Source organism: Myxine glutinosa, chromosome 5, assembly GCF_964187855.1.
Source record: "Myxine glutinosa chromosome 5, kmMyxGlut1.1, whole genome shotgun sequence".
NCBI lineage: Eukaryota > Metazoa > Chordata > Myxini > Myxiniformes > Myxinidae > Myxine > Myxine glutinosa.
The window spans coordinates 159,670,090-159,683,615 of record NC_136265.1 but is presented as its reverse complement, the minus strand read 5'-3'; positions in this window follow the sequence as shown (position 1 = coordinate 159,683,615).

Sequence of the window (13,526 nt, the reverse complement as noted above, 5' to 3'; positions counted from 1 at the left end):
CTGACTGATCGTTCTGCACGCTGACTGACTGATCGTTCTGCACGCTGACTGACTGATCGTTCTGCACGCTGACTGACTGATCGTTCTGTACGCTGATTGACTGGTCGTTCTGCATGCTGACTTATCGTTCTGCACGCTGACTGACTGATCGTGCTGCACACTGACTGATTGATCGTTGTGTAAGCTAATTGACTGATCGTTCTGCAGACTGACTGACTGATCGTTCTGCACGCTGACTGACTGATCGTTCTGCATGCTGACTGACTGATCGTTCTGCATGCTGACTGACTGATCGTTATGCACGCTGACTGACTGATCGTTCTGCAAGCTGAATGACTGATCGTTCTGCATGCTGACTGACTGATCGTTCTGCACGCTGACTGACTGATCGTTGTGTACACTGACTGACTGATCGTTCTGCACGCTGACTGACTGATCGTTCTGCACGCTGACTGACTGATCGTTCTGCACGCTGACTGACAGATCGTTCTGCATGCTGACTGACTGTTCGTTCTGTATGCCGAATTCTGTCTCTCTCTTATACACACACACACACACACACACACACACACACACACACACACACACACACACACACACACACACATACACACAATATAACTCGCCCTCATCGGAACATTCTCTTGAAATAGGACCATTCTCTTAAAATCGGATCATTCGCATGAAATCGGAACATTCGCTTGAAATCGGACCATTCCCTTGAAATCGGATCATTCGCATGAAATCGGAACATTCGCTTGAAATCGGACCATTCGCTTGAAATCGGATCATTCGCATGAAATCGGAACATTCGCTTGAAATCGGAACATTCGCTTGAAATCGGAACATTTGCTTGAAATCGGATCATTCGCATGAAATCGGAACATTCGCTTGAAATCGGAACATTCGCTTGAAATCGGAACATTCGCTTGAAATCGGATCATTCGCATGAAATCGGAACATTCGCTTGAAATCGGAACATTCGCTTGAAATCGGAACATTCGCTTGAAATCGGAACATTCTCTTGAAATCGGAACATTCGCTTGAAATCGGACCATTCGCTTGAAATCGGATCATTCGCATGAAATCGGAACATTCGCTTGAAATCGGAACATTCGCTTGAAATCGGACCATTCGCTTTAAATCGGAACATTCGCTTGAAATCGGACCATTCGCTTTAAATCGGAACATTCGCTTGAAATCGGACCATTCGCTTGAAATCGGAACATTCGCTTGAAATCGGACCATTCGCTTGAAATCGGACCATTCGCTTGAAATCGGACCATTCTCTTGAAATCGGACCATTTGCTTTAAATCGGAACATTCGCTTGAAATCGGACCATTCGCTTGAAATCGGACCATTCGCTTGAAATCGGACCATTCTCTTGAAATCGGACCATTCTCTTGAAATCGGACCATTCCCTTGAAATCGGAACATTCGCTTGAAATCGGACCATTCCCTTGAAATCGGACCATTCTCTTGAAATCGGACCATTCGCTTTAAATCGGAACATTCGCTTGAAATCGGACCATTCTCTTGAAATCGGACCATTCGCTTGAAATCGGACCATTCGCTTGAAATCGGACCATTCGCTTTAAATCGGACCATTCTCTTGAAATCGGACCATTTGCTTGAAATCGGACCATTCGCTTGAAATCGGACCATTCGCTTTAAATCGGACCATTCGCGAGATCTTCAGGGAGAGTAAGGTAAAAACAGGCATGGGTGAAGAGGGACCAGGGAAAGAAAAGAAACAAAGGTTGGAAGTTCTGCGACTGTTCTCTAATCTGATGCGAAGACCGAAATGGAAAAAGCTTTATTAACTAAATGCGGACCTCGGAGGAAACACCGTTCAGATTCCCCGCCCACCTGCTGTGTTTTCTGTTGAACTTTGCCCGCTGCTTGTCAAGTCATGTGACCACGCCGGTGCAAAATTGATTGACATGATTTTCCCTGAAACCTCCGGCGAGTAATCCTCGAACGAACTCTTGCGATTATCTTCCAGGAATTAAAAATAACACATTTACCTGAGGGAGAGGCCGAGCTGAGTGAGCATTCAGCGCGTCATCCGCAGAAGCTTCGAGTACTGATGGCGACCAAAAGGGGATTTCTTGTGTTTTAAAGAAGTAAGGTCATCCTGCCTGGTTTTAATAATATTTTATTTACGGAAATATTCACATTTACTCTTTGAGCAAGTTGCACTTTCACCCCTAAGCGTTTGTCTCCACTTCCGCTTTTTGGCGTTGCCGAGCAACGGTGTTCTCGCCTGAGGGAAATCACATGAAGGATTGATGTAAGAAGGAATGAGGGAGCGGAGCGAAGGATGAATGAAGGTGAGCAGAAGCGGTGCGTTCCATCACCAAGTAGCTGTATTTAGCATATCGCCAACATTATATATGACGACGTAAGACGTCGGGAGAAACAGCCAGGTAGCAAGCCACAGTGTTGTCTGTCCTGGGGTTGTACTTCCTCAGGAAAAGGATGTGAGGAGGAGAGTGAAATGACCAGGTATGGGAGAAAGGGGAGTATGGGAGAATGAATGGAGTGGTGCGTTGGGCACTTCATAGGTTGAAAGGAAAAGTGGAAGATAGATTGAGAAAGATGAATGAGATTGTGTTTGAGTATGCGTGTGTCACGTTTGGAGTGAAAGAGTGTGCAGAGAGGGGTGAGAAGGAGGCATGTTTGAGCAGGAGGCAGAGGGAGACCCACGAGTTGAGAATGGAGTTGAGGAGCTTGAATGGAAGATGGAAGAGGGCAGTGGAAGGGGAGAGGAATGGGCTCGAGGTGTTGACAAGGCAGGTGAGGGTGAGGTTGGTGAAGTTGAAGAGAGTGGAAAGGATGAAGAGGCAAAGAAAAGAGATGAAGAGAAAGAGAAAGAGGTTCTTTGAGAATCCGTTTTCAGTTTATGAAGGATCGATTGGAGCAGTCTCGATTTGGTGTGCTGAAGGTACCAAAGGAAGATTTGGAAGGTCACTTGTGTGTCACGTTAGTCAGGTTCCTTGTGTAATTTCGCCGGAATTTTTTTGAGAGTTGCAAACCTATAGATTTTTGAGAAGTTTAGGATCTATTTAAATTAAAAAATGATGTTTCAGATTTTTTTCAATCTGTAGGTTGCCATGGAAACAGCAGATTTGGGTTGAAAATCACTTTTTTCTAAATTTAAATTTAAAGAATTCTTAAACAATACAACATAACCAACTGATGATGGGTTACACTTAAATAGCTAACAATGGATTTTATAAGATAATGAAATGTTGCATTTTAACTGTTGGTTGCCATGGTAACAGTAGTTTTGGGGTAAAAACGCTTTTGGGGTAAAAATCTGAAACATGGATTTTCTGTTTTGAGCTAATGAATTTTTATTATATTTGCAGGACCAACGACAGGATGGATGAGGTACCACTGAGTGGCGCAGATCCCTGCCAGGTGAAAGAATCAACGAACTGGTCAAAATGCGTTCTGTGCCAAGATGATTCTTCCCAGAAAGGAGCCTTGGTGTTGCAACCAAAAGTCGAGTCATTCCGCCGTTTGATAGAGACAATACTGGAGCGATCCACTTTACAGGACGCTGATTATGTACAGATTCATAAACGACTAGACGGGACGTCAGCTGAACTGTTGCAAATGAAGAATGCTGTCTGGCACCGAAAATGCTATTCTAACTTAACTAACAAGGATCAAATTCATTGGGCCAGGGTTCGTTATGATCAGGCACTTTCATCAGGATCGCATATCGACAAAGGGCCAGGTCGCAAAGAGGAAAAGGTCCGATGTATGTGTGGAGTCATCAAGCTCCTCCACACCATTCACTCGGTCTTCCACAGAACCCCATGACAAGGCTTTGTGTTTCTTTTGCCAGAGGAACGATGGTAAACCTATTTACGTTGTTCGGAGTGACAGTGCGGGTAAATCTCTGAGAGACGCTGTTGAGGTTGCTCAGAACCCTGTGTTTATGACTCGATTGAACACTGCTATAGCACCAAGTGATGCACATGCAATAGACGTTATGGACGACAGATCTTGCTGGACGAAAAATGTCTTCCATGTCCTACGAGATCACGATGCCAAAGGAGGGAAGGAAAGAGCATCAATGACACAAGTTTCGAGTTTAATTGAACTGATCAACTTGGTAGACATCCTAACCAAGCAGCAAACTCAACTATGTATGGAGGAAATCGAGACAACTTATGTTAACCTTCTAGGTGGTATAGATGCCTTAGTACATCAGGTGCCCACATTCAGCAGGAAATGGCTGAAGGATAGAATCTTACAGGCATTACCAAATTTGAGGTCAGTGCTCCCAACGAACAGACGGAAGTCTGCTATTCTCTATTCACTGGAGACATGCGAGGAGGATATGGTCAATGCTAGCATTACAAACGACGATACCATGGACCATATGGATGCCATATACAAAGCAGCTTTGCTGGTTCGCAAGAGTATCGAGAATTTCTCAAGCAAAGATCAGCAGGATGAATATATACTAGTTTCTAGCAGTGGACAGGACGTTCCCAGCGAGCTTAGGGCAATGGTACGTTGGATAATGCTTGGTCCAGTGGAAGCGATGCAATCAGAAGCACGGACAACAGTTGTAGACAGATCAGTATTAACTGTAAGCCAAACCATCATGTACGGCCTCAAGTCTAGGAGGCAGGCGAAGTACAAACCACAGAATGAATCCGCTGTATTTCGTCCGCAACGTCAAAGGGAAAATCCCAATGTGATTGGTATGGCTCTAGCTGTCCACCATGACACCAGGAACAAAACGATGATGGACCTTCTCAATGCACTGGGGTACTGTGTTTCATACAGACATATCTTGCTTCTTGAGACATCGATTGCAAATGCTGTGGTTCAAAACACTGTACTGTTTCAAGGATTGTATGTTCCACCAATTCTCAAGCGAGGACGACTACCGGTCTTTGGTTTTGACAATACCGACTTTGAAGAGGATACTCCTAATGGCAAGGACACAACCCATGGAACCATTGTAGTAGTGTTTCAGAAGTCAGATGGTGCCGGAGAGACAATAGCATCCCCTCTACAGATCACAGAAGCAAAGAACTTGACTGTTACTCCGTACCATATGGACATTATACCATGTAACAAGCCAAACCCGGTTAGAGGTTCTAGAGATGGACTGGAGGAGTTCACAGTCAATAAGACAGGTGTTGACAAACACTACCAGCTGACACACCTGGGCTGGGTCTTAGCGTCGGTTCTCTCCAGAACAAACACAGAAGGGAATCTTACAAAACTCCCATGTTGGGCTGGCTACAACTCTCTCCTTCCAACACGCTCGTTCTCAGTGACGCAGGTCGGAGCTCTGCCTCTACTTCCCGAGGTAGCACATGAGTGGTCAACACTAATGACTGTGCTGGAGCAATGTCGCAGATTGAAGGAGCTTGCTGTTGGGAAAGATCACCCAACTGTCATTTCTTGTGACTTGGCCCTCTATGAGAAAGTAGTTCAGCTACTGGATGCTCGGCCTGACTTAAAAGGCATAATTGTTCCCAGATTGGGAGAGCTGCACGTTGTCATGGCTGCATTGAGAGGTCTGGGTGCATCCATAGAGAACTCTGGCATAGATGATGCTTGGACAGAAGCCGATGTTTATGGATCTGCAACTACAAGACAGATACTGAAATGCACCCATTACAAACGCTCGCTACAAGCTCACATATACTCGTATGTGGCACTCTCTGAAATGGCAATCGAAGAATTCTTCAAGAACAATCCGCATCTCAAGGAAGTGTGCGTTGTTGCAACAGATAAGGTTCAAACTGCTTGTGGAGAACATGACAACGCCCTGAAAGCTGAATCAGTGAAGAAAGCCAGCAACTGCTTGCTCCAAGTCATCATCGATGCGAACTTGGTAGAGAGACTTCATGAATGGGAGACCAGCCGCTCAAAGAATGCCATGTTTAAGGCCATGATGAACTACCTTCACAGAGTACAGGTGATTCTGCATTTCGTTGCAGCTTCACGGAATGCTGACTTAAACCTTCATCCTCAAGCCGGTGAAGAACTCAGCAACATATTTTTCGCCATGGACAGAATCAAGTACAAGCGGCTCTGGCCAAGGTACATATCTGACATGTATGCGCTGAAGTCCAGCCATCCAGAGACATGGAGGGAGCTCGAAGCAGGCAATATCTCAGTCACCAAGAATACTATCCCATTTGTATCGATCGGAGCAGACCACGCTGTTGAGCATCTGAACAGATTGCTGAAGGTTCACTCAGGTCTGATTGGCATATCAAATAATGCAAATGCCAGACAACTATTCTTTTTGGCTGCACCGGAACTGTCACGTCTGTCTTGCGAGTTTAAGGGACAGTTTGGACTCAAGGAAAGTGAGATTAGTGAGCACCATGGCCTTTCTCCAAGTGTCATCAAGCGTGAACACAATGCAATTGACCGAATCAAGACTGCCATACTTAGTCATGGGAATCCATTTGAAGTTGAGGGTAACCAGCTCTTCAATGTAGTCACCCATGCTTATGTGCCAGAAGAATTTGTACCACAGATACTGAATATTGATGAAACAGGACAGAAGCTCTATGAAGAGTTTGTTGCTGAACGGATCAATGGTGATGTCAGCCTATGGGCGCCAGTGAGGAAGGAGAAGAACAGAATGTACAAGTCTGGCAATGCAACACTAGCAATCAAGATTAGGGACAAGACAGTGGATCTAAAAGAAACCAAAGATTTGTATGGTAGACTGATTGTGATCTCCAGATCCAGCAGGGATGTGAACCAAAAGGACGCAATTGGCAACTTTGAGTTCACTGTGACACCGAGGGCCCTGTTTGCACCAGACGGTAGCTTACTTTCTTGCACAGACAAGTCAAAGCTTATCCACATCTTGGAGAAGTTTGCCAACGAGGCACAGTTTGCTCCAGAAGATGAGCTTGATGCCACACACATGGCACCAGTGTCCACTGATCTTGCAACCGATGGCAGTACATGCACTAGCAAGAAGCTCGCAGTCATAGATGGAATGGTTGTTGTCCAGAAAATGACCAAAAAACCAGCAACGGTGGCGACTGTGAAGGATCTCAGGAATGTTTCAATGATAGGGTGTTGAGTCTGACCAGGGGCTTCGAACACATAATACTTGGTTTTGATACATACAAGCAAGATTCCCTCAAGAGCACAACCAGAGCCAAACGACGTCATGGAAAGGCACCTGTCCAGTATCAGGGCAAGGATGATACCAGTATCAAACACATCACGATGAGCCAATTTCTGTCTCATGATCAAACCAAGGCTGATTTCACGGACTACTTTATTTTATTTTTTTTTATTTTTTTTGGATACTGCATCGAGGCTCGTGAAAGAGCTAACATTTACTTCACAAACAAATCAACCAGACAAACAAAATATATAAAAAGAGGGAGCGGAAAACAAGATGGGGAGAGAAGGGGAAGTAAACACAAACACAACATTTGAGAGCAGGGAGATGTGTGGAAGGGAGAGGGCTTGGGGGGAGGAGGCGTGGGAAGGGGGGGGGGGGAGGGAGAAGTATAAAACACAAGGACACCAAGGACTTCCAGGACAGAAGTTGGTATTTCAAAAAAGTGGAATTGGGGTGAAATTAGCGGGGGTAGAAAAGATCAAGGTTTTGGATGGGGGAAGATAAGAGATGGTGGTGAACAGCTGTTTTAAAGACCTGGAGGGTGGAGTGGGATTGAAGAGAGTGAGGGAGTTTGTTCCAGAGGTGGGAGAAAAGAGGAATGAAGGAGTGAAGGTGAGCAGAGAGTCTTGATTTTGGCAGTTTGACCATAAGAGGGTTGCAGGCAGATCTTGTGCGACCTGTAGGAATATTTGCGGGACAGAGCCCAGAGAGAGCTGGGGGGGCAAGGCCAGAGAGGAGTCGGTAGAAGACGGAAAGACCACCAACCTGCCTGCGGTGAGTGAGTGAGAGGCCCTTGGAGTTAGCTTCATCGCGGGAGATTCCAATGATTCTGAATGCTTTGGTTTCAACAGCGTGAAGACGAGCTAGGTGTGAGGCAGGAGCACCAGCCCAGAGGGGAGAGCAGTATTCCATTGAGCTGCGGATGAAAGCCTTGTATGTGGTGAGGAGCTCAGGTGTGCCAAGGAAGGACTTCGCACGATGGAGGATGCCCAGTCGGCGACTGGCTTTGGAGGCCAGATTTGAAATGTGGTTTTCCCAGGAAAGATCATGGCAGATAGTGAGACCCAAAAGCTTGAGTGACAGAACTTCTTGGAGAGGATTATTCAGAAAGTGGATGGGAGGGTTGTCCAGTCGGTCTTTTCGGAGAGACATCGTAAGAGTGTGAGATTTGTCAGGATTGAAAGACATGTTCCATTGTTTGCCCAGTCTGTGATTTTGTCCAGGTCTGCAGAGAGTGAGGAGGCTGCAGACTGCCGATCTGAGGGATGAAGAATGGAGCGACAGAGAGTAGAGTCATCAGCAAAGAGATACAGAGGATTTTCAAGAGAGTCAGAGAGATCATTTATGAAGACCAGAAAAAGCACAGGGCCCAGAACACTGCCTTGTGGAACTCCAGCCTGAACAGGAAGAGGAGATGAGAGAAACCCATTCAGGGCCACACGTTGACTACGACTAGAGAGGAAGTCCACCAGCCATGCGTGGAGATTTCCATGGATACCAAAAGAGGAGAGTTTGGTGAGCAGAGCGGGGTGCCAGACCGTATCGAAGGCACGTGATATGTCAAGGGAGACTGCTCTAATTTCCTGTTTGGCATTGAGGACCTCCATCCATTGTTGAGAAAGCAGAAACAGCATGTCCAGAGTAGAGTGTCCACTCTAATTTCCTGTTTGGCATTGAGGACCTCCATCCATTGTTGAGAAAGCAGAAGCAGCATGTCCAGAGTAGAGTGTCCAGGTCTGAAACCAAATTGATGATCAGAGATCAAGCCATTGGAGAAGAGGAAGGATTTCATATCCGAAGCAATGATGGATTCCATGACTTTGCTGATAATTGGGAGAAGGCTGATTGGTCTGTAGTTGCTGGGATCTGTTTTTGCACCTTTTTTGTGCAAAGCGGTGATGTTGGCAGATTTCCAAGCAGATGGAAGATGACCTTGAGCAAAAGAGAGGGTGAAGAGAACAGAGAGAGGGAGTGAAAGAGCGGAAGAACAGGATTTTAGGACCCGTGGGCTGACGCCGTCAGGTCCAGTTGTAGAATCAGAGTCGAGGGTTGACAGAAACTTTTCCACCTTGTCAGGAGGAAAGGACACATAGTCCAGGAGCAGATGGGTACGACTGGGTACGGTGGGTACAGAGAGGGATGGGTTTGGGACACAAGATTTAGAGGCAAACACAGAGTTGAGGCATTCAGCTTTTTCACGTGCGGGGTCAGCCGTGTAGCCGTTTGAGGTGAGGGAGGGGATGCAGGGGGAAACAAACACCAGAAACAGATTTGACCGGACGCCACCAGGATTTGGAAGAGGGAGACAGATAAGAGAGTTCGGTCTTGAGAATGGAGAGATATTGTTTCCTGGCTATCCTGAGGGTGGACACACACTTGTTTTGGGCTTTGTGAAAGGAAATGAGATTTCCTTCCATTGGATTTGCTTTCCAGGAGACGAAAGCAAGTTGTTTCTGGGCAACAGCCTCACCACAAGAATCCGTGTACCATGGACGGGAGGAAGGGTATGACAACTGAAGACGAGATGGGATAAATCTGTGCATGAGAGAGAGCAATTTACTTTGGAAGAATTCCCAGGATGAGTTGATGTCAGAGGCGGTAGAGATGGGAGACCAGTCCAGATGATTGATGGCTGCTTGAAGACCGTGCCAGTTGGCCTGAGTGAAATGCCAGACTCGTCGACGCTGAGGAGGCTCTCTGAGAATGGTCAGAGAGATGTCCACTTTAACAAGCACATGATCAGATGAGCCAATTGGAGCAGAAGAAGAGCAGTAGACATTTTCAGGGAAGTTAGTCATAACCAAGTCCAGAAGAGAAGATGCTCCGTTGAATGAGATCCGGGTCGGGAAATTGACAGATTGTGTCAGTTCCAGTGAGTCGCAGAAGTCCTTTGCTGAAGAGCCATGTCTGGTGAGAGAGGTACCCACACCCAGCCAACTGGCATGGTGACAATTGAAATCACCACATATGAGGACGAGAGAGTTGGGATGGGTAGATAGAAGTTGGTCCATATTATCAGACAGCGAGATGTAGATGGAGTCATCACTGTTTGGTGGACGGTACAACACACATATGAACAAAAGGTGGGAGCGGAGGGGAAGCCGTAGCCAAAGGTATTCCTGGGGGTGAGGTGGAGAGAGGGCAGTGCAAGGCGAGTGAGGAAGAGAGTTTTTTTTATAAAGATAGCAACCCCACCTCCAGGACGAGGCTCAGGTCTATCATACCGGAGGAGGGAGTAACCTGGGAGAGATACCAAGGAATCAGAGACATCATGAAGGAGGAAAGTTTCTGTTAAGCAGATCACGTCTGGTTTGTCAGAAGCAACCTGTATGGAGAGATCAGTCAGGTTTGAGGGAAGGCCCCAGATGTTTGAGGTCCATACCGTTAATGAAGAGGAAGGGGGAGCATCGGATACAGAACAGGGGGGGGGGGGGAGGGGTAGGGTCGGATGTGGAAGAGGAAGAAGTGGTAGGGAGAGCTGTTGAAGGTGTGTCAGAGATTTCAGAATAGCTTGGAGAAAGGGAAGAATGGGGCGGACAAAAGGTTTGATGGTGATTGGGTGAGGCACAGTGAGGTGTTATTTGAGGAGGGGGAAGAGCGAGGCAGAAGGTTGGGGGAGCTGAAGGTGAACGTTGGAAGGGGGAAGAAGCGGGGAGGACGCTTTGAGGAGGAGGGGTGAGAGGGGAGTCTAGGAGGGGAGGAGCGAGGGAGAGTCTCGGAGGGGAGGGATGTGGGGGGAGTTTAGGAGGGAAGGGGCAAGGGGGGAGATTTGAAAGGGATGGGTGATGGGGAAGATTTGGAGGGGAGGGGCAAGGGGGAAGATTTGAAAGAGATGGGTGATGGGGAAGATTTGGAGGGGAGGGGCAAGGGGGTAGATTTGGAGGGGAGGGGTGTTGGGGAAGTTTTGGAGGGAAGGGGGTGATGGTGAAGATTTGGAGGGGAGGGGTGATGGGGAAGTTTTGGAGGGAAGGTGTGATGGGGAAGATTTGGAGGGGAGGGGTGAGGTTGGATTTTAGAAAGTGTACGATTAATGGGAAACGAACATTTATTGCAAAATGAGTTTCTTGTGACCTTCGAGTCAAAAATACGTTTGAGGACGCTGAAGGAGGTGTGGAGTGCAGGAGAGTTTCGGGAATGTAGAAAAGAGGAACTGTAAGAGATGGAATTTTTTTTTGGAATGAATAGATTTGGTGAGCATGTCGAAAGCATCCTTTTATAGAAGAAGAAGAAAAAGGTGGTATAATATATGACAGAATACAGTTCTTCAGGGGAAAGTTTAAACATTTTTAAATTGAGCAGTGAAAACTATCTGGGGAAATGGAAAATGGAAATGGGGGTGAAACACATGATCGAAGAACAAACGAACAAATAAGAACAATGAATAAACGAATAAGAACAGCGAAGGAAATAATCTTTTTTGTTTTTTGTTTTTTTGAGTTGAGATTTTAAACAGGGAAGTATGGGATGAAAGACTGGGACAAAAACAGAGAACAAAAGTAATTGCAGCGCAATCGACGGACCGCTGAGAGAAAAACAAAGCCTCAAGGTCGAACACGGTAGCCTACTAGTACTAGACCTCAAAATACGCGACACGAATTAACCGACGATTTTGTATACATGTATGAAAAATTAACACCGAGAATCTTACGAAAGACACACTATAGGTACACACACCGAAAGATAGATACAGTTTCGACAAAAACACAATTGTGAAAAATTACCTAACTTCGAAAGCATGAGCGCATGGACAGCTTCGAAAAGACGTGACCTCCAATCTTGCGCATGCGCCAACCCTCAAATTCAATTGGACATAGCTTCAGCTAGAATTTTCTGGGAGTCGTTATTAGCAAGTCGAAAAAGTTTGTTGCCTAAAATGACTCACAAAGCTTCTAAAAGAAGCCAAAACACTTGGAAAAGTACCTGAGAGAAAGGGATATGCATCTGCACAATGAAAGAGTTGGATAACTTTCCCAGCTCGCCCAAAGGGCTGAGAAATTGAAGCTTTCCTTTTTGCAAAAGCTCCCGACAATATGGGCCGGTGCAAAGCTCAAACCTGAGATGGGTATGTTCAACCTCCCTAACAGTGAGAATGGACCTCCCGACCAATTATTTAATGGACGTCTGCAAATGGAAATACGATGCTGTGTGTCATTACCAACAATGTAATGGCTAATAACTCTTCGGCAAAGAACATCTTCACGACGTATTAATACACTAAGCTTGTGCCAGCTATTTTTTTTTTACACGAGAGCCAAAATTACCAAGCTTGGCCCTATGAATGCACATGGTAAGTTTAAAATAAAGTCTTAAAATGATGATATTGTTACGGATCCGGGGGACGGCACTCCCGTTAGCAAGGGGGGGGGGGTTAATCCCCTTGTCCTGTTAAGCTGGCCGTCCAACCGGTCCTGGGGGTATGACGTCACTTCCGGTCGTTGGTAAGTAGGGTTGTAAGCCAAATTTGTCTTGATACCTAATTACTACCACCGGCCGTAAGCGAGGAAATACTCCCACCCGGGCCGCAGCGTGATTGGATTGCGCCGAGCAAAGCGAGCTGCGACTCGGGCCGTTAGCAAGAGACTAAACCCGACTAGAAAGCAGTTTGCCAAATCGCGCCACATGTACTCAATGGGGGAAAAGACTAAAGCGACCGGATGAGAGGCAGCCAAAGAACCAAAAAGGGTAAAGGAAGAACACAGGTTTATTTACTATCTACAAGAGGAAACGAAAGAAGGGCATTTACAAGGAGAAGAAGAGGCAGAACACAGGGCAGCCTTAAGCAGTCTTATATTATACCCCAGGACAAAACAAGCAGACTCACACGGGGATTGTAGCTGGTAGGGTGGAACATCCAGGTGGATGGTCCAGGCGATGGGGGTCAAAGATCCGGTCCCGCGGGCGAAAACCCGGCAGGCAGCTTCGCGCGTATCGTTCAACCATGAGCGGCCCTTACGTATAGCGGTGGGACTGGGATGCTCCGTATGTAATAAATGAATGGCTTTGCCAAACGCACCCTCTCCAAGGTTCTCTAATAACGCCTTTGCAATGAGCGCCGCCGTATAGTTCTTTCGCCACTGCCTTGTGCACACGAGTCCTGTTCAAGAGCGCCTCCGTATGGTTCTTTCACCAGAGACGTCTCCGCGCAGTTCTTTCAAAAGGAGCCCGTCGAAAGAGGTCCATCCAAGGGCTTTCCGCGCGCTCTTTTATAACGTGAGCCAAGATTACTACGCCCTCTTCAGAAACTACGCCTGCCACCGAGCTCACCTCAGCCCTGGGTGGCTCGCCGAAAGGGCCACGCCTCGGTCTCGGCGCTCCGCCCCCTTCTTCTCCGGCTTGACCACGTGCGTAATGGCGGTTTGGGGCCAACAACCGAATCAAGGCAAG